The 27,469-nt window shown below is 37.1% G+C and overlaps 1 pseudogene; it reads left to right on the top strand.

The window, feature by feature from the left end:
* Positions 1–6,481: 6,481 nt before the first annotated feature.
* Positions 6,482–9,071, top strand: LOC100340533 (rab5 GDP/GTP exchange factor pseudogene; annotated as a pseudogene).
* Positions 9,072–27,469: the final 18,398 nt, after the last annotated feature.

Below are 27,469 nucleotides of genomic sequence, written 5' to 3'. Positions count from 1 at the left end.
AAATGTTATCAATGATCTTTGCTCTTAAATGTTTGCTGATCTCTAAAGAAAAGAACTGAAATTTGAACTGAGAGCCTTTGAATTAGTGAATTCAATTCTCACACAAGGATAAAACATGGATTAATTTACTTTCTCTTAGAAGAATAAATAATCTCATACTCACATGCTTAACTGCAATCCAAGCATCACTTATGTTTTTCATGTCAGCTCTTTGTAGGCACTAACAGCCAGCTTTGTCCATTACATTCTACTCACAAATTTTGTATGAACAAAAACACTAAATCTAAAGAGTGAGTTTCAAAAGAACTGTACATCCTGAATCAGAAAATACAATAAGACAGTATGGAGATACCTCAGAAATCTGAATATAGACCTATATTGTATGACCCAGCAATACTACTCTTGAGAATTTTCCCAAAGGAAATGAAATCAGCACATGAAAATGTTATCTGCACCCTCATGTTTATTACAGCTCAATTCACAATAGCTAAGACACAGAATCGACCCAAATGCCCATCAGCTGAAGAATGGATAAAGAAATTATGGGATATGTACACCATGAAATACTACACATCAGTAAAAAAAAATGAAATCTGGTCTTTTGCAGCAAAATTGATGAATCTGGAAAACATCAGACTTAGTGAAATAAGCCAGACCAAAAAGGACAAATACCATACGTTCTTCCTGACCTGTGATAACTAATAGAACACCTAAAAGGCAATCTGTAGAAGTGAAACTGACACTGAGAAGCAATGACTTGAATAGCCCTTGTCTTGACTGTTGAGGAACAGTTTTATTTTTTTCATACAATTTGTTGAACTCTTTACTTTCTAAAGTTAATAATATGTATATGAAGTCAAAGGAAAATAGATCTTAGTAAAAATAAGAGTGGGAATAAGAGAGGGAGGAAGAAGTGGGTTGGGAGTATTTGTGGGAGGGTGGGCACAGTGAGAAGAATCACCATGTTCCTAAACTTGTAATTATAAAGTGTATAAAGTTTGTAACTGTAAAGTTGTATAGTTCTGCATACATACCTACAGACTTACTTCTAAGGGTACAGTTTAAAAACTTACCAAGGGACCCCAAATACCCTTAAGCTGGGTGGTAAAAATACCATCTTATGTGTTAAAATGATCATATGGACAGAATTGTTAAAGTGATCAGATAGGATAAAGTGTTAAAGTGATCATATAAATAGTATTAAGTGTCTGGTAATAATAATAGAATTAAAAAGGAGTGAATGCTCCAACATGGGAAGCAGTGCACACAGCACACTCATAGAATGACAATCGCTCTAAGTAGCACTCTGACTTCAGAATCAGCCCGTAAAGAATTCTGGTCTGGCCTGAAAAGCCCACGAGAGAATTTCAGCCATGAAAAGCCAAGACACTGTGGCAAAAAATTTGCTATATGAAGGACCTCAGTGGGTGAGACCCTAGTGGAAAGAAGTGGTCATCAAAGAAGGAGGTACTTTTCTCTAAATTACTTTGTCTTTGCTTATGATTTGGGTGGTTTATTCTAATAGTTGTCAAATTCCCAGTGTTTTAAATCATCTAAATAATTTTCATTTCCACCAGGAGAGAAAGTTAAACTCCAATTAATTTGCTCAGGAAGCATTTGATTTTTCATATTGTTTTCCTTTGCTTAACATAATTTTTTCTATGTATTCTCATTGAAAAAAGGAAAGGTGAATTACATTAAACTATATATGCAAAATATGAACTTTGATCTAAAATTATGTCATCCTCAAATGAAGAGATTAGTTTGATTAAAAATTCATTTATATTTTTATATGCACAATTTGTGAATAGAGTAAATCATTATTTAAAGCCATGGCAAATATAACTTTGTTTTTTTAACTCTAGAATATTTAAAGGTTAAGCTATTTCTTAATGAACGTTTTCTTTCAAATTATTTTAATAAAGATGTCTTTTGCAAATATTTTGATTTTATATTTCCCCTTTCATGCTTGGGCAACTGGGAAACATAAAACATTAGTTTAATGCTAATATACCTGAAAATAGATTTTTATTATCAGTTTGGATCACACCTGCCTTTATTTCTTTGCTATTTGTAATTAGAGCAAGAGTTTGAAATGTTTTATCTGAAATATGAGATATACTCCTAAATAACACTGAGAAGAAAATTACAATATCAAAATAATAATTACTAATATTGAGATTGGTTTCAGTTTTCAGTTTATAATAAAGGTTTCTCTGTGAAATTCTACCTTAAATTTCTGGTTTTCCCTCTCTTTGTTCTCCAATATCTGTAGCGTTTCTAATATTCTCTGTTGAAAATCATTTATCAGTTCAATGAACACATTCAGGGAAGGCTAGCCATAAGGGAGGAGGAGGAAAGATCTTGTTCTTTTGTTGCACACATAGTATTACTGCCCATCTCTCACTACATCTGACAGATTCCAAACATTAAATTAACTGAAATGAAAAACTCACTCTGAACTCCAATTTCCTATACATATCAAATAGCCTGTGAAACGCCTTAGATTTTATGTCCAAATCCATTAAACACACTGCAGAGGAAAAGATAGTAGACACATAGTTGAATATATGCTCATAGAAAGCTTCCATACTTTGTTAACTTCACAGCAGAATTGATCTACAGGGTGCAAGGCCAGGCACTGAGTGTACTAAATGGCCTGGCATAGTCAGGAATACAATTGCTTCTGAATGAAATTGCATTCATTGGGAAGAAGCTCAAAGTCAGAATCATTTCCTATTTTGTGATCTTTCTACTGTTCATGTGAATTTAAGTATGTGGAAATTGAGCTTGTGAGTGATTGTTGCTCAAAGGCATTGCCAGTTGTTGGAGTGATGAGGTTTTCATAAAGACCAAAGTTTGATGGAAACCTTCTCAAATATCCCTTCCTCGATGTCTATTTCTTTGGATTTTTAAGAGATTCACTAGGTTGTTAACAGAAGTTATTCATCTACTACTCAATTCTTTTATTATTACCTTCATATTTTAACAAGATTCAGGGGCATATAGAGAAAAGTTTTCTTTTTTTCATCTTGATAAAGCATCATATACAACAATCTGAAAGTCAGCAGCAGGAGGTTAATGGCAATGAACTAGAATAAAACTAAATGTCATCATATCTTCTTTTTTCTAAAAGCTTCTAAGTAGATAAGACATGTTCAGAAAGCTGTAAAATGTGCCCTTTGCTTACAGGAAAAAGGTCACTTTTGAGCTTACAAATTGTAGTAAGTTAACTCATAAATGATCATATCAGTGACAGAAATACGATGCCTTGCATATTTCATATATTGGTGCAATTACCTTGGCCTGACCTACAGATTATTTTTTTCTTTTTTTAATCATATAAGTGGGGCATTAAAGCTTTGAAAGATTAAATAAATGAGTAGAAATACATGAACCAAATAATACAAGTCTCAGAGTCAAAGTAATCAAAATTTTCGTCACATGCACGATGTATCTTTCATCTCTATGACACGTAATTTTTCATGACCATTGACCTGACAACTATTAGACTGAGAAAACATACAACAACCTTTTGGACTACAGTAGACTTGATAGACATTTGGAAAATATACATGGAAAAGTTATAAGGGTATGTTCTTTCGTAATATATTCTTTTGAAAAAGTACATCAATCTGACTTGCCCCAAGTGGTAGAGTTAGAAACATGCCAGGGGATTCCAATACAATCCCATCAAGGTGGCATGTACCAATGCCATCTCACTAGTCCAAGTGACCAATTTCTGTTCACAATTGATCATAATGATAGGTCTAAGAGTCAAAGGGATCACATAAACAAGACTAGTGTCTGCTAATACTGATAGAATTAAGAAGGAGAGAATGATCCAACATGGGAAGTGGGATACACAGCAGACTCATAGAATGGCAGGTGTCCTAAACAGCACTCTGGCGTCAGAATCAGCCCTTAAGGCATTCAGATCTGGCTGAAAAGCCCACGAGACTATTTCAGGCATGGAAAGCCAAGACACTCTGTCAAAAAAAAAAAATGACCTAAATGAAAGATGTCCGCAAGTGAGATCCCAGTGGGTAGAACGGGTCATCAAAGAAGGAGGTACCTTTCTCTGAAGGGAGGAGAGAACTTCCACTTTGACTATGACCTTGTCCAAATATGATCAGAGTCAGAGAACTCAAAAGGCTTCCATAGCCTTGGCAGCTCATGACAAGAGCCTAGGGTGATTACTGAGGCCATAAACAAGAGTGTCAATTTGTTAAGTCAACAACAGGAGTCACTGTGCACTTACTCCTCATGTAGGATCTCTGTCCTTAATGTGTTGTTCAATGTGAATTAATGCTATAACTAGTACTGAAACAGTATTTTACACTATGTGTTTCTATGTGGATGCAAACTATTGAAGTCTTTACTTAATATATACTAAATTCATATTCTGTATATAAAAAGAATTGAAAATAATGATCCTCTGTATATAAAGTGAATTGAAAATAATCTTGATGTGAATGTAATGGGAGAGGGAGTGGGAAATGGCAGGGGTGCAGGTGAGAGGGGAGTTATGGGGGGGAAGCCATTGTAATCCATAAACTGTACTTTGGAAATTTATATTTATTAAATAAAAGTAAAAATAAATAAATAAATAAATCTTTTAAAATAATAATAATAAAGAAAAAAGAAAAGAAAAAAAGAAAAAGTGCATCATAAGCAGATGAAAGGAAAGGAAAACTTCACTGTGTACTTACTCCCCATGTAGGATCTCTGTCCTTAATGTGTTGTACTGTGTGAATTTACAGTAAAGCTATTACTCAAACAGTGCTTTATACTTTGTGTATCCGTGTGGGTGCAAACTGTTGAAATCTTTACTTAGTATATAGTAAGTTGACCTTCTGTATATAAAGATAATTGAAAATGAATCTTGATGAAGAATGGGATGGGGAAGGGAGTGGAAGATGGGATGGTTGTGGGTGGGAGGGAAGTTATGGGGGGAAAAGCCACTATAATCCAAAAGTTGTACTTTGGAAATTTATGTTTATTAAATAAAAGTTGAAAAACACCACATGAACATCCACAATCAAAGTGAAAATGTCAATGTGATTTTTGTGTGCTATAATGATATCAATGGAGTCAAAAGCATGACTAGGCCACTAGTGTTAATCTAATTTTTATTTCTTTAGTTTTTTTATTTATTTTCTTACAATCTAATAATTACTTGAAAACTTTCAGAATCCATTTTCAGTGCTAATTCTGATGCTTCTGCAAAATATCCAACTTGCTGTGCCTAATCAAATATCTCAGAATCATTCAAATTAGAAAATATGACTTTTAATTTCATTTATTAGCTATTAGAATTGCAGCAAAAAGAATGAGTAATGAGTATTGGATGGTTATTTAATGGTAAGCTAATGACAAACGTTCTTAGCCAAAGGTCTTTACACACTCATAGAGAAGTGCTTAAATCCAGAGCTTTGGTGAAAGAGAAGTATTGATTCTACTAAGTTCAGAAAGGTTATCCTCCACTATATAGCTGTTATATCCATACTTCCCAAACCACTTATAAAAACAAAGAATCTGATGTAAAATTCCAATGTGACAGGAGTTCATGTGACTTATAAAAAATACAATAATACATGACAACATTTGGTTACTAAATGGTTTATATGGGAGATTTGATGGAAATTTTATGAGATAATCACTGCTGAAGAAAACAGCACAAATTAGTTTCTAGAGAAAGTTTTGTTAAAATGCTTGGAGACAATTTTTCTTTATTTTTGCAATGCTTTAGATATATTTACACAAGTTTTGGATACACTCTTCTTTTTTACCTCTTCTATTACACAGAACTCAAACTTTGATCCTGTTTGGAAATCATCAGTGATCCTTGGATAGCTGCAGAATGATGTACAATTTACTAATGTTTTCATCCATTTTCTTTCATAATCTGGGCCAAAGTAATCTTTCCAGAATCAACCCTGGATGTGTATGGCATTTAGTTACAATTAGATTAATTCCTTCTCCTCATGGAAATCATTCATCTTAGTCCTTGTGTAATTTTAATCCTGTTTTTCTTTATGCCTGGAGATATTTCCTACCTCTTTTCTCCTGGAGGAAAAGAGGCCAAAGGAACCAATTTCTCACATTTTCTAAGTTTGAGGAAAAGAAAACCGATAAGAAGATCTGAAAGGTTACCACCCTGAAGAAATATTTCAGTGTTTCTTCTAAGTTTGGATCAAAGGAGAAAATTCAAGCAATAAAATCTCTCAGTTTTTCCATAAATAGGTAAACCAGCATTGAAAGTTAATACAGTGTCTAAGGAGTTCATAGAGCTTCTCAAAACCTTTCACAAGGCAAGCTGACATCTATAAATAAACCAAGCAGTTTTTCAAGGAATGCATTACAAAAGGCATGTAGGCATTAAGGAATAGTAGAGCATACTCAAGATTTCACCAGAATATGGCTGAAATAATGCTCATGAAGTAACAAAGACTCATGGAAATAAAGACTTCATGGAAAAATGCCTCCTACAAGTTGAGAAGATAATGGACCAGATTGAAAAGTATGTCATGATTCATTTCTATAAATATGTTTTCTGATCAGAAACTATAGATGGCAGGAAGAAAGATCTCAGTGTTTTTTAAAAAGATTTATTTATTGATTTGAAATTCAGATCAAAGAGAAAGAAGGATAGACAGAGAAAGAAATCTTCATCTGCTGGTTCACGTCCCAAATGGTTGCAATGGCCAGCGATGGACTGGACAAAAGCCAGGAGCCAGAAGCTTCAACTGGGTGTCCCACATGGTTGCAAGGGCCCAAGAACTTGCAACGTCCTCTGCTGCTTTTCCAGTCGCATTAGCAGGAAGCTGGATTGGAAGTGGAGCAGCCAGGTCTTGAACTGACACCCATATGGGATACCAGCTTCACTACAACACTGGCTCCAAGATCTCACTATTCAAAAGAAGTTCAGAGGGGCTGGTGGTGTGGCATAACAAGTTAAGCCACCACCTGCAACTCTAGCATCCCATATGGGTTCCAGTGGATGGAGCATTCCCCCCTCCCCAAATTTCTAGCTCTGGCTTGATCAGCATAGCCCTGACTGTTAATGAACAACTAAATACATTATCCCTCTTAGTAGTTTTTTTTATATGTTCTACTTAATATGACTGGTTTAGATCTGTAATTGATGCACAGTTATTCTTAAGTGTTGAAAATTAACTGAAATGTGATCCCTGTTGAACATGGTGGTGGGAATGGGAGAGGGAAGAGATGTATAATTTGGGACATGCTCAGGCTGACTTGCCCCAAGTGGTGGAGTTGGAAGCATACCAGGGGATTCCAATTCAATCCCATCGAGGTGGCATGTACCAATGCCATCTCACTGTTCCAGGTGATCAGTTTCAGTTCACAGTTGGTCATGGTGAAGGGACTGGGAGTCAAAGGGAGCACATAGACATGTCTAGTACCTGCTAACGCTAACTGATGGAGTAAATAAAGGGGAGAGTGATCCAACATGGGAAGTGAGATACTCAGCAGACTCATAGAATGGCAGATGTCCTAAATAGCACTCTGGCCTCAGAATCAGCCCTAAAGGCATTTGGAGCTGGCTGAAAAGCTCATGAGAGTATTTCAGGCATGGAAAGCCAAGACACTCTGGCAAAAGAACTCTGCGAGTGAGATCCCAGTGGAAAGAACAGGCCATCAAAGAAGGAGGTACCTTTCTCTGAAGGGAGGAGAGAACCTCCACTTTGACTATGACCATGTCTAAACAAGATAAGAGTCGGAGAACTCAGAGGGCTTCCATAGCCTTGGAAACTCATGACCGGAGCATAGGGAGCTTACTGATGCCATAGACAGGAGTGTCAATTGGTAAAGTCAACAACAGGAGTCACTGTGCACTTACTCCTCATGTAGGATCTCTATCCTTAATGTGCTGTACAAAATATTTTTTTAAAAAGAGAATCGGAGCCCTGCACCATGTTTCATCTTAGATGCTTTGCTTTCCAGTTAATAAAGAAATTACAGAAGTGTCTGATATGGTGGTGAAAATGATTACAGATATCATCGAACTGAATTCAAAATGTGTGCCTCAAGATAATCTGGACTGTATCATCAGGTGCAACAAGCACATCTTCAATGCCATCAAATTCATCAAGAATAAGCCAGCATCAGCTGATATCTGCTTCTTTTTTTCTTTCTGAGGTTTCCTGGTGTCATTTTTTGTTGTTGTTGTTTTTAAAGATTTATTAATGTATTTGAAAGGTAGAGCCACAGAGAGGCAGGGGCAGAGAGAGAGAGAGAGAGAGAGAGAGAGAGAGAGAATCCTCCATTTGCTGACCCACTCCCCAAACAGCCACAAGGGCCAGAGGTGGGCCAATCCCAATCTGAAGCCAGAACACAAGAGCCTCTTTCAGGTCTCTGATGTGAGTGCAGGAGCCCAAGGTCTTGGGCCATCTTCCACTGCTTTCCCATGCCACAGCAGAGAGCTGCATTAGAAGTGGAGCAGCTGGAACTCAAACTGGCACCCACATGGGACGCAGGCACCACAGGTGGTGCCTCCCTCCTATATTACACAGCGCTGGCCCCCAGCTGGTGCCTTTTTACCTGCATTCATCCACACTGTTCTAAAGGACAACCCCCATGCCTTTTGTTCACTATACAGTATATTACCCACTTCTGTAACCCAAGTCAACTGATAATGGGAGACAGTGGTTATTATTTCATCAATCTGTGCTGTACTGTGGTTTTCATTAAATTAGATGCCCAGTCTTTGAATTTAAATCAGGAGGATTTTGATCACTGTATGTGTGGTCAGACTTCTCCTAGGAAGCAAGGGTCTGATTCTTGCTTAGATGTTAAACAGAAGTCTAAGAACTTGGATCTCCTGTCTCAATTGAATAAACTACAGGAAAGGATATAAATGAAGCCAAGAAACTTGAAAAATACCTAATAGGTTGGATGGATGGAATTGCAAAAGAGGTTTAAGACAATGTTAGAAATACCCCCTTGAAATTAAGGCCCCAAATTTACCATTAGCAGCTATTGACTCTGAAGATGTCGAAAATGATAAACTTCCTCCACTATTGCAACCTCAAGTTTATGCAAGATGACAGAAATGTACATAATAGTATTTATTTGAGCCTAAATTATAGATAGCCCTTACTACTGTCCACTGATTGGGATCTAGAATGTAACTTAATTGCTTAGAAATTCCAGGGCACTTTTGAAAAAACTTCTCAATCAGGAAGCTCATACCACTGCTATTTAAATTATGACATTAGGGAGGCCAATTCAAACTATTTTCTTCGTCTGATGTCATATGTGGTTTTCATCTCTCTTGTGACTTCAGGATGCCTTAACTGGAATAAAAAAGTCTTACAAGGACTATTTTAAGTGTATTGTGAATATAGTGTTATGCAACCTATTTCTGAAGGTTTGGGTAACATATCCTCCTGAAATTACTTAATATGCATAAGGAAAGAGAATAAAAACAAACCTTATTGACATTACCAATGAGATGTTAGACAATACGCCCTCCATGGAATAGGAGCAAGAAGTTTTAAAAATAAGATTAAAATAGTCAAGCTTCATAAATGAAAATGAAAACAGTGAGAAATATATAGTGAGATCAGAAAATTGATATTCCATTTGGAGAATTCTATGTATTCCTGGACAACAAGCCAAAATAATTAGAAAGAAATACTCAAGCTTATAATCATAGCTTTTTTTTTTTACTTATCTTGAAAGCAATCCTGGTCTGCTGACTGATAGACCTTGTACTAAGTAAACTGAGACCCACATCTAGACCCACACAAGAAATGTTTTTGATTACCAGAAAAATTTAGGTTATTGGAAATATAACAGAAAAAAATATGTTATTAAGCACATGGAATAAATTTGAGCTGAATTCACACTTCTGTAAAACTTTTATTATGATTAAACTATAAAGAAATAGGCGCACAGTGTTCTATCCTTTCCTCATACATATGTTTATCTCACTCCCATTTGTATCTGCATTGCTTATATCAAAAGCTATGAATTATGGCATGGTTGCTAATTATGGTGAATTATGCTTATGTCACCAAAATGGGATATGCCACCATTTTGATTAAGAATTGCTTTTTTGTAGAGTATTAAGGAAAAACATGTCATGCTAAGCAAGACTTTCATGCAAAAGCATTCATCAAGTTTAAATACAAAAAACATACCCTATGATAGTCACATTTCTAGAAAACTAAAACATACAAATACCATTCTTGACAGAAACAGACTTGTAATTCTACTGGAAATAAGATTAATTGAGATGGAGGAATGAAGTTTCTGAAAAATAGGAGGAGGAAAATATTTGAATTATTTTTTCATTTTTTACAAATATTATTTAAAAAGCAATGTAAACACCCAAATGAAACTCAGTGAATCTCAATCACAACAGATTCAACAAAATTTTCACCTTAGCACATCATATACAAACTACTGAAATCAAAAGTGAAGGAAGAAAATGATGTCTTCATTCTCATAAAAATAACCAACAAAAACAAACAAATAAATAAATAAATGAAACATCCAATGAAATACTAGTTTTAAAATAAAAAGGAAATAAAAAGGTCAACTCAGGACACTATAATCAGTAAAAAAGGAAAGCAAATTAATCACACTTTTAATAAAATAAAACTGAAAGATAATTTGTTAATGATTAACTTACAATAATTGACATTTTAAAAGAACTTTTTTTCACAATGACACATGACAGAAATAATAAACACATAGGAAAATACATTTTCCCTTTTCAGTTTCGCTTAAAGGAAAACAAAAATTGTACAGTTTCAGATTTATGTACATGTGAAATATATGGCAGAATGTAACCACACTATTCCAAGATTCTTACATTTTCTGTAAAATGATACAATAATAATTATAAGTAGCCTGTTCATAAATTAAGAACACACATTGTAATCATAACAGTCACTATCAAAATAATCCAAAGAGGTATAGCTAAATGGATTTGGATTTACAGAAAAGTGGAGCTGGCGCTGTGGCACAGCCAGTAAAGCTGCTGCCTGCAGTGCTGGCATCCCCTATGGGCGCTGGTTCAAGCCCCAGCTGCTCCACTTCCTGGTCCAGCTCTCTGCTATGGCCTGAGAAGGAAGTAGAAGATGGCCCAAGTCATTGGGCCCCTGCACCCCTTGGGGAGACCCAGAAGAAGCTCCTGGCTCCTGGCTTGGGATTAGCAACAGCTCCAGCTTTTGCAGCCAGTTGGGGACTGAACCAGAGGATGAAAGACCTTTCTCTCTCTCTCTCTGTCTATCCTTCTCTCTGTGTGTAATTCTGACTTTCAAACAAATAAATAGCAAATAAGAAAGGCATAAGTAATTTAGGCTATAAATTTAGAATATTTGCTTGTGACGGGTAAGAATTTACAGAAAGAAGTCCTAAAGAAAATTTCAGGCTAGAGAAAATATGAATGTGATTGAATCTTCTATAGAGATTTTTTTTTCTTACAAAATAACTGCAAAAATATTGAACTCTTTTTTTGTAGATTTCGTAGTGGTATAGGTTAGTGATTCTGAAACTACTTTCTATGTGATCTTGACTTGGGCAAATGTGGAGATATATAGAATATAGTGAGATCCAGATTTCCTACCTTTTGAGAACGAAGGAAAATATTGAAAGAGTGAAAATTAGAATACATCTTTTAATATTGTAGTATCATATTTACCTTGGACTTGTCAGTATGAAATCTCTACTGAGAAGACTTAGAATTCAAAATTCCCCAGTAGGAAGGACAAGCCTAGCAATCGATTTTCAATTATGAGTACCTTCTTCATTTAAAAACTGCAGAGGTCCTTGGAGATATAGCCAGTTCCAGATCTGGACCAAAATGATACAAGACTGTTCTGGAAAAGCTTCTTATGACAGAAAGATAAAAAGTACTATGGACCAGCAATTTTGCGTAGCGGGTAAAGCCTCCACCTGCAGTGCCGGCATCCCATATGGGCGCCAGTTCCTGTCTGACTGCTCCACTTCTGATCTAGCTCTCTGCTATGGCCTCGGAAAGCAGTAGAAGATGGCCCAAGTCCTTGGGCCCCTGTACCTGTCTGGGAGACTGGGAAGACGCTCCTGGCTCCTGGCTTTGTATCAGCACAGCTCTGGCCATTGCAGTCATCTGGGGAGTGAACCAGCAGATGGAAGACCTCTCTCTCTCTCTGCCTCTGCCTCTGCCTCTGCCTCTGCCTCTGCCTTTGCCTCTCCATGCCTCTGCTTTTCAAATGTATAAATATGTTTTTAAAAAAAGTACTCATAGAATTACAAGGAAATGTCAAAAGGACACAGAAGGTAGTTTGAATGAGTTTCCAATGCTCAAAACTAAGAAAATACTCTATCAAATTTAATCATTCTATTAATGGATTACAATGCTCTGAATATTATAAAATCTGAGAGTTATATCAATGCAAATGAGTAAACGCATGGGGCTAATGAAAACCTCTTCCTTATTTGTTAATACCAACCAACAAGTACAGAAAGAATAACAGAATTAAGAAATCATACATGAATGTTAAAACTAATGGGTGCAAGAATTCATTTGAAAAAATATAGTAGTGTGGGGAGCAATTCGGACTATACTGTTACTGGAATTAAGATTTATTCTATGCATCTGCTCTCCCACAATATGGCGCTGGGAGAGAAGTAAACAGCTTCTACCCAGCTGCCTCTCACCAACTTGACAAGCTGCAGGAGCTGCTCCTGATTGGAGGAGAGCGGCGTGCTCGGCGTGTGGGCAGCCGAGTTGGGATTGGTGGAGAGGACTATATAGGAGGAGAGAGACGGCATGGTGGTGTGGGTTGGTTGGAGAGTGCGTTGGAGAGTTCGCGGGGAAGTTCGTTACTTCGTTCTTTCTCATTTCTCTCTACTCATTCTTGCTTTGGGAGTTTTGCTGTTTACTTATTCTTACTTTACTATAGAAAGGACTTGTAAAAAAAGGGAACAACAAGCGCCCGGTCCGGTGCGGCTCCTCTGCGTGCGGAGGAGCAGCAAGTGGTGCCGTGACTCGGATAGGAAACCTAGGAGGGAAAGACCGGGAAGAAGTGGGAAATTACTGGAGAGAGAGACTAGCAAAGAGCCTAGGGGAAGGCCGGACGGAAAGAGTGCCGGTGAAAAGCTAGTTAGAACCTAGGAAAAAAGCCGCGGGGGAAGAAAAGTAGAAGCTAGGAAAGAGGTATTAACTGGGAACGTCTGGGAGACTCAGTCTTCCATTACGCCCACTGCTCCAACATGTCACAGACGGTACAGACAATGGAGTTCTTTGGCTACTCTTTGCCCACTGGCTACCTCTTCCTCCTGCTGGGCACCATCCTCTGTTTCTCCCTAAAGATCATCCATTATGGGCTGAATGTGGTTTCTCTCTCTCTCTCTTCCTACTCCCCACCTCCTCGCAGCTTTTCCTCTAAGCAAGGGAAACGAGGGGGGAGGAAAATTCATGCATTCGTAAGAGCAATCGTAGAGACGTCCCCCTGGTTTCTACAGCAGTGGAGGCAGGTGGGACGGAAAATGCGCGAGGCTGGGGAATCGATAGAAGTGCTGAAGCTGTGGCAACTCGTTGATCAGGTGCTTCAGAACCCCACGGAAGGGATCGAGTTGTTGCTTAATGAGAGGAGTGAATTGCAGGAAGAATTATGGCAGGGCAGCCAGGCGAGCAACTATTGTAACGAACAAGTGAGAAGAAAATCAAAGAATGATTTAGAGAGCCAGGAAGCTTATGGGGGGGAGAAGGAAGCTGAGGAGGGAACCTCGCCCCCGAGAGAGATGCCTGGCCATACAAGGCTGGCAAATTCAACCATAAAGGATGAATCACCACCCCGGTATCTCCCATTGGTACTACCAAAGTTTCCCCCTGTAAAGAAAAGCCCCTTTTTTCCATATGAGATTGAAGAAGAGTGGGAGGAAGAAGAAGGAGTGATGGAGGGAGTAGGTATGCAGGAGGAGCTAGAAAGGCCAAGAACCGAAAACAAGCAAAGGGGAGCTGTTTATAGAAAACCTGCTTGGGAGCAGTACCAGGAACCAGGCCAGGTGTTTCCTGTAATTCAGGATCCACAGGGAAACAGGGGATGGACGCCTCTTGACCATAAATTACTTAAAGAGTTGCAGCAATCAGTACAATTGTATGGGCCCCATGCAAGTTACACTCAGGCAATCCTTGATAACATTGGGCAGCAAGGCCTAATACCTGAGGATTGGAGAAACTTAGTAAAGGCGGTGTTAGGCGGGGGTGACTTCCTCTTGTGGTTAGCTGCTTATAAAGAATTTGCACGAGAATATTCAAAGCAGAACTATCAAACAGGGAATCAAGCATGGGATGAGGAAATGTTAAATGGAGAAGGGCGATTTGCCAGTCCCGATGAGCAGGCCCGATTACCAACAGCTGTCCTCTTACAGGTGAGAGAGATAGCAAGAAGAGCCTGGAAGGTGATACCCAGAAAAGGAGAAGTAAGACACAGCCTAACTAAGATAGTACAGGGCCCTACCGAACCTTACGCTGATTTCGTGAACAGATTAATGGAAGCAGCAGGAAACATTTTCGAAACCGTGGAAGAAGCAATGCCCTTAGTCAAAAGATTGGCGTATGAACAGGCCAATAAAACATGTCGGGAAGCTCTTAGACCATGGCAGCATAAGGACATCCCTACCTTTTTGAAAATCTGTAGGGATGTCATGGATGATGTAGTTTCTGGATCACATGCTGCAGTAGCAGTAACCCGACAATTTAGACAGAACATGAGGGGACGTATATGCTTTAGATGTGGTCGAGAAGGGCATCTAATGAGGGAATGTAGGGCCAGATTTCCAGCCCGAGATCGGCAGGGCATAGAGAACTCGAGAAGACCAGGCCTTTGCCCACGCTGTAGAAGAGGGAATCATTGGGTCAGTGAATGTTACTTTAAAATAAACAGCGCAGGCAATCCCCTGAGGATGCCAAATGAGCCAGGCCCCATAAGAAGATCAGGTGTATATGGTCAACAGCAAAAAAACGGAATGTGGGCCCCTGCACCCCGGGGCCAAAACAATCGGTGGGTGCCACGGTCCCAAAACCAAATATTTACCGCGCAGAGTTACGAGCCACCGAATATTCGGTACTAACACCTCAAATGGGGCCACAAGCAATAGAGGTGAGGGCAGAAACAATTTCAGCGGAGCATAACGGACTTGGAATAATCGTAGGAAAAGAAACAAATGCTTTGAGAGGCCTAATGGTCATCACCGGAGTCATTCAATTACCTTTTGATAAGTTAAAAGTGCTAATACAATCTACAAAGGGTATTATTCAAATCAAACCAGAAGAACCTGTGGCTCAAATACTGATCATGATTGGAGCGCAGGATGTTCATGGACCCCAAGGGGAGAAATTTGCAGCCTTGTCCCTATCTCTAGCAGATCGACCTCTGTGGACCTTAACCATTAGAGGAAAGTCGATTCAGGGCCTGCTAGACACAGGTGCGGATGTAAGTATAATTTCGGAAAATGATTGGCCGAAGTCATGGCCCCTTCAGCCAGGAGATAATACTTTAGTAGGCCTAGGTGCGGCCATGACACCATCAAGGAGTGCTCAGGTGCTTCATTGGCAGGATCAAGAAGGGAACAAGGGAAATGTGCAACCTTATGTTAGTGCACTCCCCATCACATTATGGGGAAGAGACATTTTAGAACAATTGGGACTGACGTTAACAAATGAGGATCAATTGGAGAGTTCTACAGAACGGCGTATTAGGTATAAAAAGGGATATCAGGAGAGAGGATTAGGCTCCAGAGAAGGCAGAAGGGACCTAGCCCAGCCCAAAGGCGATTTTAAAAGACAGGACACGGGTTTTTCGTGGGGGCCACTGAGATGCAGCCGCTGCCATTGTCATGGCTGGACAACAAGCCAAAGTGGATACCACAGTGGCCCCTTACCCAGGAAAAGCTGGCTGCGGTAAATGATATAGTATCACAACAATTAGAGGCAGGCCACTTGCAACCATCAACCTCCCCATGGAATACGCCAATATTCGTGATAAAGAAAAAATCAGGGAAATACCGGTTGTTGCATGATTTACGGGCTGTTAATCAGCAGATGCAACCCATGGGGGCATTGCAACCCGGACTCCCGGTTCCTACTATGATCCCAAAGCATTGGCCACTAATAGTACTCGATCTGAAGGACTGCTTTTTTAGCATACCTCTACATGAACAAGACATTCAGAGGTTTGCTTTCACCGTACCTTCCATTAATCATCAAGGTCCCGACAAAAGATATGAATGGAAGGTGCTTCCCCAAGGAATGACTAACAGTCCTGCCATATGCCAGCTATATGTTGACCAGGCAGTAGAGCCAGTTCGACAACAGTGCCCAAAAGTACAAATTTTACACTACATGGATGACTTGTTAATAACGGCTGAAAGTGAAAGTCACCTAATGGAAGCATATAAGCTGCTGCTATTATATTTGGAAAAAGTTGGGTTACAAGTAGCGCCAGAGAAGATACAAAAAGGGGAAGTAGTACAGTACTTAGGACTTAAAGTAACTTCTGAAAAGGTAACCCCATTAGAATTTGAAATTGCAATAGATGGGTTACAGACCCTTAATGACTTCCAAAAATTATGTGGCAATTTAAATTGGTTGAGGCCCTATTGTAAATTAACTACCGAAGATATGATGCCATTATTCAATATTTTAGAAGGAGATGCCCAGCTTGATTCCCCTCGTAGATTGACAATAGAAGCCCGCTTGGCGTTACAGAAAATTGAAAAACAAATTAAAGCAATGCAGATGGAAAGATGTGATCCACAACAAGCCCTAGAAATATTAATTTTTATGGAACAGCTGTATCCCTTCGCAGTCATTTGGCAAGGAGGACCCTTGTTGTTTGTATACCCACATTCACATGCACCACGTGTACTATACACCCAAGGCATTGCGGTGGCTGATTTAATATTAACAGCAATAAAAAAGGCGACAGAAATGGCGGGGAAGACTCCAAAGCGATGTGTAGTTCCCTTTGCTCAAGAGGCAGTAGAAGCCTTTACAAGGGAATGCTGGCAATGGGCATACATAGTTCTCATTCTACAAATAGAGATTGACAATCACTACCCTCGCCATCCATTTGTTAACTTCTGCACACAGGTTTCAATAAAACGGGTGCAGAAGGTGCGAAGGGATCCAATTCAAGGGGCAGTTACCGTATTTACGGATGGAGCTAAAGGCGGAACAGGAGCAGCTATATTTAACAATCAACGATATTTCGTTTTAACAGCATCCCCTTCTCCACAACATGCAGAATTAGCTATTATCGCAACAGTATTACGCAGAGAGAGTGCACCCATGAATATTTTGTCTGATAGTGCATATGTGGTGAATGCAGTTCAGATGCTCGCTACACAGTGCCTTATTCTTAAATCCTCCTCAGTCTATTCTTATCTAAGTGAAATTCAGGGGTTATTAAATCAAAGAGAGCATGCTATTTACATAGGCCACATAAGAGCTCATTCTAATTTACCTGGCCCACTTACTCGAGGAAACATGATGGCAGATCACTATTCAAGATTCTTGCTTGCATGCACCGCTTTGGAACAAGCTAAAGAATATCACTCTAAATGGCATGTTAACACCCACACTTTAAGTTTTAAATTTAATATTCCCCGCAAGCAAGCAGAAGATATTATTAGATCCTGTGAAAAGTGCGTTGTTACCATAGTTCCAAAGATTCCTGCGGGAGCCAATCCCCGTGGCCTTAAACCAGGACATATCTGGCAGATGGACGTTACACATATCCCCTCTTTTGGGCGACAAAGCTGTGTTCACGTCACTGTAGATACATACTCAGGTGTAATTATGGCCACAGCCATGAATAAAGAAGGAGTACAACAAGTAATCCAACACTGCTTGCAGGCTTTTGCAGCCTGGGGAGTTCCTCATGTGATCAAAACGGATAACGGCCCAGCGTATACATCAAAGCGTTTTGCTGCATTTTTGAAAGAATTCGGAATCTCCCATATTACCGGTATTCCATACAATCCACAGGGGCAAGCTGTGGTAGAACGCGCTCACTTATATTTAAAAAATTTAATAATTAAACAAAAAGGGGGAATAGGGGAAATGGCCACATCCAACAAGGATGTCTTGGCCCTAGCTCTTTATACAATTAATTTTTTGAACAAGAAAAAGAACGGTAAAACACCTGCAGAAATGCATACTCAATCAGTTGATAAGGAATCAATACAGTGGGTAATGTGGAAGGATTTACAGGACAACCAATGGAAAGGCCCGTTCCCCTTACTCAGAAGAGTACGAGGCGCCATTTGTTTTTTTCCACAGGGTGCGGCACAACCAATATGGACCCCTGAGAGAAGAATTCGGTTGATAAACCTGCCAGCAGAAGATCTAGAAGAAGAAAACTCCATTTGAGGAAGAAAACAATGAATAACCAATCCCTGGGATCTTTGGAATACGGGACATTTTTCAACAAACTCTGAAGTAGCACGACAAACAAGAGTCAATAGCATGAAGATCACACTGAACTTTACACAGGCGCGTATCAACGCCAAAAAAATAAAAAGAAAGGGGGATCTGTGGGGAGCAATTCGGACTATACTGTTACTGGAATTAAGATTTATTCTATGCATCTGCTCTCCCACAATATGGCGCTGGGAGAGAAGTAAACAGCTTCTACCCAGCTGCCTCTCACCAACTTGACAAGCTGCAGGAGCTGCTCCTGATTGGAGGAGAGCGGCGTGCTCGGCGTGTGGGCAGCCGAGTTGGGATTGGTGGAGAGGACTATATAGGAGGAGAGAGACGGCATGGTGGTGTGGGTTGGTTGGAGAGTGCGTTGGAGAGTTCGCGGGGAAGTTCGTTACTTCGTTCTTTCTCATTTCTCTCTACTCATTCTTGCTTTGGGAGTTTTGCTGTTTACTTATTCTTACTTTACTATAGAAAGGACTTGTAAAAAAAGGGAACAACAAGCGCCCGGTCCGGTGCGGCTCCTCCGCGTGCGGAGGAGCAGCATAGTAGTATTTATTAATTACAACAGGAAGTTTGGTATCTTTACAATGGGGAAATCTTGAAGGACCACCTATACATGTGATCAAAGTTAATGTTTATATAAACCAAACCCATATTTATCACCATAAAATGCCATGAGGAGAACAGTTAATTTCTGGATGGTTCTTGCCTTACATAGATAATAAGAATATTATAATTAAAAAAAACCTCAGGTAAACACAAACTTGGGGATGTTCTACAAACTATTCTGTGTATTTAATACTGAGGACATGAACACAAGAAAAGCCTGAGGAACTGTTCCAGATTATACAATAAGTAATTGTGACAATTAACATGATAGATGATTTTGAGTTGAACTTTCAAATGGAAGAAAAATAGATAAAAATATATTATTGTGAAAATTGATGGCTTTTAAATAGGGCTGAGGTAAGATAATGTATTAAAATTAAATTTCCTAAATTTAATAATTATCTATGCCCTTTTCTTAAATATGTGCTCAAATATTTAGGGGTAAAGGCAATTGTTAATTACAGCTCACTCTCAAATTATTCTAAAATAGACAGATGATAAAGCAAATGAGACTAAATGCTTTGGAAAATCATGAATCTGAGTAAAAAGCTCATGGAAATTCTTTATATTTGCCACTTTCTGTAAATTTGAAATTGTGTCAAAACTTACAGCTTAGAAATGAAAAAAATGCATTAATGGTTAATAATTGGGAAGGACTATTATTGTTTAATCCACAAATACAAAGCAAAAAGGATATAATGTTATAATAGCAAAAGTTAGGATCACTGACAAATCATATGACAAAAAAAGAAGAAATATCTTCTATTAAAATTTAATAAAGCTCTAAGGTAGAGAAGGGGATATTATGGTAGAGTTAATGATATAATAATATAGGAAAAATATAGTGTATACTCCCGAACATATTTCAACTGTGTAACTCTATATCTGAGTTTGAGATATTTTCTTGGTAATAGGAAGGTAGGCACGTTCCTATTGCAAGGACAAAATTTATAAGGTGTTCAAGGCCATGGTCATGCATCATTCACTTTAGTTACATAAAGGAAACTGGAAACGTAGATTGCATTTTATCTTTGGAGAGATGATTTTCAGAGTAGGAAAGAACAGAATCTTTAATAAGCATATCAAAGTTGTGCTCTCTAGTGATATTTGTTGTTTCTGCAGGATAGGAACCCCAGAAGTCTTTATAGATTTTCTGAATAATTCTGTACCCCCAAGCTAGTTGATCAAGAGAAAAGACTATGAGATATTTTCTTAGTAGAACCCTGTCATACTAGTAAAAGAGTGTGAACAAAAAAAGTTTGACATATATATTCTATGCATCCAATATGAGAGGTATATTTGCTATGCTCAGAGAGAATTAGACAGAAAATAATCACATAAGGCATGTCCATAGATTAAGAAAGCAGAGACTATAGAATTCAAGTTACAGAGACATTCTGAAATAAAATTCAATGAAAAAAAAAAAGAAACACTAAAAGGGATAAAGTATTAAATTGTACATCAACAGTTAGGACAAGGGCTGATCAAGTCACTGTTTATCATAGTGTCCATTTCACTTCAACAGGTTTCCTGTTTGGTGCTCGGTTAGTTGTCACTGATCAGGGAGAACATATGATATTTGTCCCTTTGGGATTGGCTTATTTCACTCAGTATAATGTTTTCAGGATTCCTCCATTTTGTTGCAAATGACCGGATTTCATTATATATTTCATAATTTTTGCACCAACATAATTAAATCTTTCAGTTTCTGTTTTCTATGAACTTTGATATATTCTCATATATAGTATAATTTTGAGTACACACCTGGAAGATGTTCAATGATATCTAAATAAGTGGAGATGTATGTTATTTTCAAGGAGAGGAAAATTCAATACTTTATAGACACTGAATCTCCTCAACTTGATTTAAACTTCAATTTTATTTCAATCACAACTACTGACTACAAAGATCTTCTCGAAATTCAGAAAACAGTATGTATGGAGGTGTGAAAGATCAAAAATTTCCATGAAACTACTTAAAAGAAATGATAGCTTAATTGAGAGAAAATCTGACAACCGAGAATACTATACATAGAAATCCTATCCTTCAAAATTGAAGGGAAGACAAAAATTTTCATAAACAAACAAAAGCTGAGGGAATTTATCATCATTGGAGCTGCATTATAAGAAAATGTAAAGTAATTCTTTAAAATGAAGGGAAAGGATACTAATTAGTAAAATGAACAAATGGGAAAGTCTAAAATTCACTGGTAAAAATACCTAAAGTCAAATTCAGAATACTTTGATACTGTTTGTAAATAAATTATATCTCTACTATAAAAGTTAAATGGCAAAGTAATAGCTACAATAATTTGTTTAGGTATACACAATAAAAATATGTAAATTAGGACCTCAAAAAACATGAGTGAGGGGAGTAGTAAGAGTATTGAGTTGTATATATAATAAAATTAAGTTGCTATCAGTTTAAAATAGACTATTACAAGTGTAAGATGTTTCTGTAATTCTCATGGTAACAACGTAGCTGAAACCAATGATAGATAAGCAAAGCTTTAAAGAAAGACTTTAAAGCATATCACTGCAGACAGCCATCAAATCACAAAGAGAGACAACAAGAGCTGAAGAGAAGAAAAACGAATCCATAAATCAACTGGAAAACAAAGAACAAGATAGCAGTAATAAAATATTACCTGAGTAATTACTTTGTGTATTAATAGTTTGAACCCAATAAAATGGCATAAAATTCCCTAGTTGATTTAAAAATAGGTCCAACTATCTGCTACATAAAAATTCACCTCAGCTTTAAGGATACACATAGATTAAAAGCAAAAAGATGGAAAAAGATATAAAAGTTATTCCATCCAAATGGAAACCAAAAGAAAACCATGATAGCTACATTTATATCAGACAAAACAGACTTTAAGTCTTAAATAAAAAAGGTTTGTTATATTATGATAAAAAATTCAATAGCAGGCAATAACAATTATAAACACATGCAGTTAACATCAGAACATCTAATATAATACAAATAATAGGTATTAAACATCTGAAATGCAAGAGTGCAAGAAATAATTGTAGGGGACTTCAATATTCTAATTTCAAAAAAGGATTGTTTACATAGACAGAAAATCAATAAGTAAGCATTGGAATTTAATTACACTTCGTAATAAATTGACTTAATAAATATACACCGAATATCTCATACCACAACAACACAATGTGCAAATTAAATTCTAGGATACACAAAACATCATGCAGTATAGAACATATTTTAGTTACCAAACTTTAACAAAGTCAAGAAAATTAAAATCATATAAAGGTTCTTATTTAAAATGAAATGGCATGAAGTTATAAATCAATCACAATGGGATTCTTGGAAAATTCACAAGCATGTGGATATTAAACATCTCCTGGTCAACCAAAATATCATTGAAGAAATTAAAAGGGAAATTTTAAAAATAGATAGGCAAAATGAAAATTGAAACAGAACATACCAAAACATATTGGATGCAGCAAAATAAATTCCAAGAAATAACTACATAGCAAAAAAGCCTATATAAAAACCCACGTAAAAACAAACAAAAAAACCCTAATGTTACAACACAACAAACTAGAAAAAGAACAAAGTAAGCCCAGATTCAGCAGAATGAAATCGATAACAAAGATCAGAGCAGAAACAAATGAAATGGAAATTAGAAAAATAATGCATGCAACCTTATTGCAATCAGTATATCATTCCTGAGGCAATGTCTGTCACATTATATTGTGAATAAAATTTTTCTATAGAAATTAAATGATTTAAAAACTCATATGAAACATTTAATCCTTTTCAGCCTGCTTTATGGCTGGTTTTGTTATTTGATGTGCTAATTTGGGCAACTTAATTTACATTCTAGCAGTCTCTGTAGATAACTAAAAGCCCAGTGAAGTATTTTATAATTTCAGGCTACTTAGGCCATGCTTAGGATGTTGTTTGAAAGAAAGAAAAAATACACAACATATTTCACATTTCTGCACCTTCATCTAAGTAAACCTTTGGATGATTTGATGAAGGATGAATGAACCTATTTCTTTTACACACATACCAGGGACAAGCTTGTGGCTAATGTTAGTTGATAATGTTGTGCAGAGGATACTTGACACCAACTCGTTTCTTTGTGGTCCAAAATGAAAAACAAACAAACAAAAAAAACATTTTGTATATGGTTAATTCTGTAAACAGATGCATGTTTAAAAGATCTATGATGGTCTTGTAATCTTAATCTAATATATTTCAGATATTTTAATTTATTCCCTCTTGGGGAATACATTTAGTATAGTGTAGAAAATAATTCATGACATTTTCATATAAGGTTCTATAACTTTTCATACATAAACATGAAATTTGTTGTAGAAAATTCTTTAAACCAAACATTTTAATCTAGGACTTCAATTTAATCTGTTCCTTAAATCTATTTTTATGTGGCCTTTAAAAACATATCCAAAAAAATTCATTGCTAATATAGCAATAAAAATACTTTGGGTACTGACAGACTCTTTGGGGTGTGTATATATAAAATTACAAACTTGTATGCGTATTCTTTTCTGAGATATGTTGTACTAAACTCAAAATGGCTTTTGCACCGTTTTTTTAAACCAATTTTTTCCTTTGATGTGGGTACCAGACTTGCTATAAATGACTGCTGCTTTGGGGATTAAACTTTTTGTTAGAGAAGATACAACCAGAAAACTAAATTATAAGCAAGATTTTCAGAAGAGATGGCACAGGTAAATTTTGTTAGGTTTCATTCAAAATTTTTTCAATGTCAAACCATGCCACTTTTTACTGGAAAGGGAAAAAAATTGCTTTGTTTTCCATTTATAGATTATATTTTGTGCAGTAAAGAAAATACTTTGGTTGATGTTGTAGTCTTCATTCATACTGCAATTTTAAGATTATTTTATGTGTATGATAAAGTAAATAGATAATTTTGAGATTCAAGGCTCCTAAGAGTTTGATTTACTCCGTTTTTCCTAAAATATTATTTACCAATATTATGTCCTAGGTATTTTACTTCCATTTTTAACTTCAGAACCAAGATGTCAACATGAACCAGGCTGCTGTTGAGGTACATGTATATTATAAATTATCTTATTTGTGTTATACTCTTACATGTTATTATTTTTTCTAAGAAAACAAAGTCCCTATTGTTCCTATTGCAAAGCACACAGGAATTAAGAAAGTACAGTAATTTAAAAAATGGTAAATGTAGTATTCTTAACTTGCTCTATATTACTTATACCTATTGTCTATAATAGCTTTAATTTATAGCTGTCAGTTTAACATTGGCATGTCTGGCAAAGAAAATTAAACTTTAAGAGTTTTATAAACTAGCCGGCGCCGTGGCTCAATAGGCTAATCCTCCACCTTGCGGCGCCGGCACACCGGGTTCTAGTCCCGGTTGGGGCGCCGGATTCTGTCCCGGTTGCCCCTCTTCCAGGCCAGCTCTCTGCTATGGCCAGGGAGTGCAGTGGAGGATGGCCCAGGTGCTTGGGCCCTGCACCCCATGGGAGACCAGGAAAAAGCACCTGGCTCCTGGCTCCTGCCATCGGATCAGCGCGGTGCGCCGGCTGCAGCGGCGGCCATTGGAGGGTGAACCAACGGCAAAGGAAGACCTTTCTCTCTCTGTCTCTCTCTCTCACTGTCCACTCTGCCTGTCAAAAATAAAAAAAAAAAAAATTTAAAAAAAAAAAAAAAAAAAAAAGAGTTTTATAAACTGTTTCTAGGTTGCTAAAGAATTTATTTTTCTACTATATATGGTATAGACAAAGCATCAAACTATGTACAGGAAAAAAGCCTGACTATTTCTGTTGGAAGTAGGCTGAAAAGAAAATTTTCAGAACTGTTCGTGTCTTCGGTTCATTTTGTCATAACTTTGCTATTGTAATGTGTGAATCCAAGTTTATTTAAACTGTTCTCTTTTATACTATGTTAATTTAACATTCATCTGCATTTATTACCATTTTTGTTAATGAAACTAGCATTTACCATTTTCCACATTAACCACCTTGCACTGTCCCTAAAATTTAACTCCAGTTTCTATGCATTTTATCAGTGATTTGACTCACTTCACAGCGAGTCACCTAAATATTCTACATTTGGTTCAGTAACCAGTAGGTTACAATTACTGACAACTAAACTATGGTTTAAAGCTTAAAAAAAAAAAAGAACTCAAAAATCAATAAAACTAAAAGTTTAATTTTGAAAAGATAAAAAAATTGAAAAAAATTTTAGCCAGAATAAAAATATAAAAGAAAACTCAAATAATAAAATTAAAAAAGAAAGTTGAGACATTTCAATTGATACCAAAAAAGTGTCAAATAAACCACAGTGCACATTTATAGCCTTAAAAAATTGATGACCTGAAAGAAAAGGAAAATTACCATAAATGTGTAATATTTGAACCATGAAGAAATACAAAATCTGCACATATCAATAGTGATTAAATAGATTGAATCCCACCTTAAGGAAAGCAGTGTACTTCATGGCTTCACTGCTAAATTATACCAAATACTTAATGAATGAATATTAAACCTTCTCAATCATTTCCAAAAAAATGAAAGAGTGACTACTTCCAAACTTACATTACAAGTCTTCATCATTCTGATCATAAACACAAAAAAGAAGACCATAAGAAAAGAAAACTACAGATCAATATAACTGTCGAACATAGATGCAAAAATCTTTAACAAAAGCACTAGCAAACCAAGTGCAACAGCACATTAAAAAGCCATTCACCATGATCAAGTGGGGTTTATTCATGAGATGGAAGAATGTTTCAAAATACACAAATCAGGGGCCAGCGCTGTGGCATAGCACATAAAGCTGCCTCCTGCAGTGCTGGCATCCCATATGGGCACCAGTTCGAGTCCCAGCTCCTCCACTTCTGATCCAGCTCTCTGCTATGGCCCAGGAAAGCAGTATAAAATGTCCCAAATCCTTGGGCACCTGCACCCATGTGGGAGACCCTAAAGAAGCTCCTGGCTCCTGGCTTCAGATAGGTGCAGCTCCGACCATTGCAGCTAACTGGGGAGTGAACCAGTGGATGGAAGACCTCTCTCTCTCTCTCTCTCTCTCTCTGTCTCTCTCTCTCTGCCTCTCCCTCTCTCTCTGTGTAACTCTGACTTTAAAATAAATATTTTAAAAAAAACACACACAAATCAGTATACATATTATACTGTATGAATGATTTGAGGGACAAAAGCCATATAATCATCTCAAAACATGCAAAAAAAAGACCTAGCAAAAATTCTTCTTTATTTTATATAAAACATAAAATGGCCAACAAATTAGATATAAAAGGAATGTACTACAACATAATTAAGGCCATATATATAAGCCCACATCTAACATCATATTCAGTGATAAAAACTAAAAGCTTTATTTCTTTTTTTTTTTTTTTTAAACAGGCACAGTGGACAGTGAGAGAGAGAGAGACAGAGAGAAAGGTCTTCCTTTACCGTTGGTTCACCCTCCAATGGCCACTGCGGCCGGCAAGCTGCAGTCGGCGCACTGCGCTGATCCAAAGCCAGGAGCCAGGTGCTTCTCCTGGTCTCCCATGCGGGTGCAGGGCCCAAGGACTTGGGCCATCCTCCACTGCCCTCCCGGGCCACAGCAGAGAGCTAGACTGGAAGAGGGGCAACTGGAACAGAATCCGGCAACCCAGCCGGGACTAGAACCCGGTGTGCCAGCTCTGTAGGCGGAGGATTAGCCTATTGAGCTGCGGCGCCAGCCAAAAGCTTTATTTCTAAGATCAGGAATAAGACAAAAATGCCTACATTTTCATTCAATATATTTTGCAGCTCCTAGCCAAAGACAAAAGATATCCAAATCAGAAAGGGAGAAATTAAATTACCCCAGGTTGTAGATGACACAATTTTATACAGAGAAATTGTAATGACACCATTAAAAAATTGTTAAAACTGAGGAATGTAATTAGGTAAGATTGTAGGATACAAAACAAACATGCAAAAATCAGCATTATTTTTATACATTAATAACAAATTACCCAAAAAAGTTAAGAACAATCTCAACAGTATAAAAAAGTAACATAAAAATAATTGGGTATATTTATACTTGAGTATATTCCAAGGAGGTGAAATATCTGTAGAGTAAATATACTTAAAACATTGATAAAAGAAATTTAAGATGGCACAAATAAATGCAAAAATATCACATAGTCATTGATTGGAAGAATTAATAATGTTAAAATATTCATAGTAGTCAAAGCTATATACAGATTCAGTGCAATCCCAGAAAATTCTACTCTTTTTCCACAATAGAAAAAAAAGTCATCCTGATATTTTTATAGAAACACAAATGACCCCAAATAGTCAAAATAATTTTAAGCAAAAAGAACAAGACTGGAAGCATCATACTAACCGATTTCAGTATATATTACAAAGCTATAATACT

This window comes from Oryctolagus cuniculus, chromosome X (genome assembly GCF_964237555.1).
Source record: "Oryctolagus cuniculus chromosome X, mOryCun1.1, whole genome shotgun sequence".
Lineage (NCBI taxonomy): Eukaryota > Metazoa > Chordata > Mammalia > Lagomorpha > Leporidae > Oryctolagus > Oryctolagus cuniculus.
This window is presented reverse-complemented; position numbering and strand designations above follow the sequence as displayed.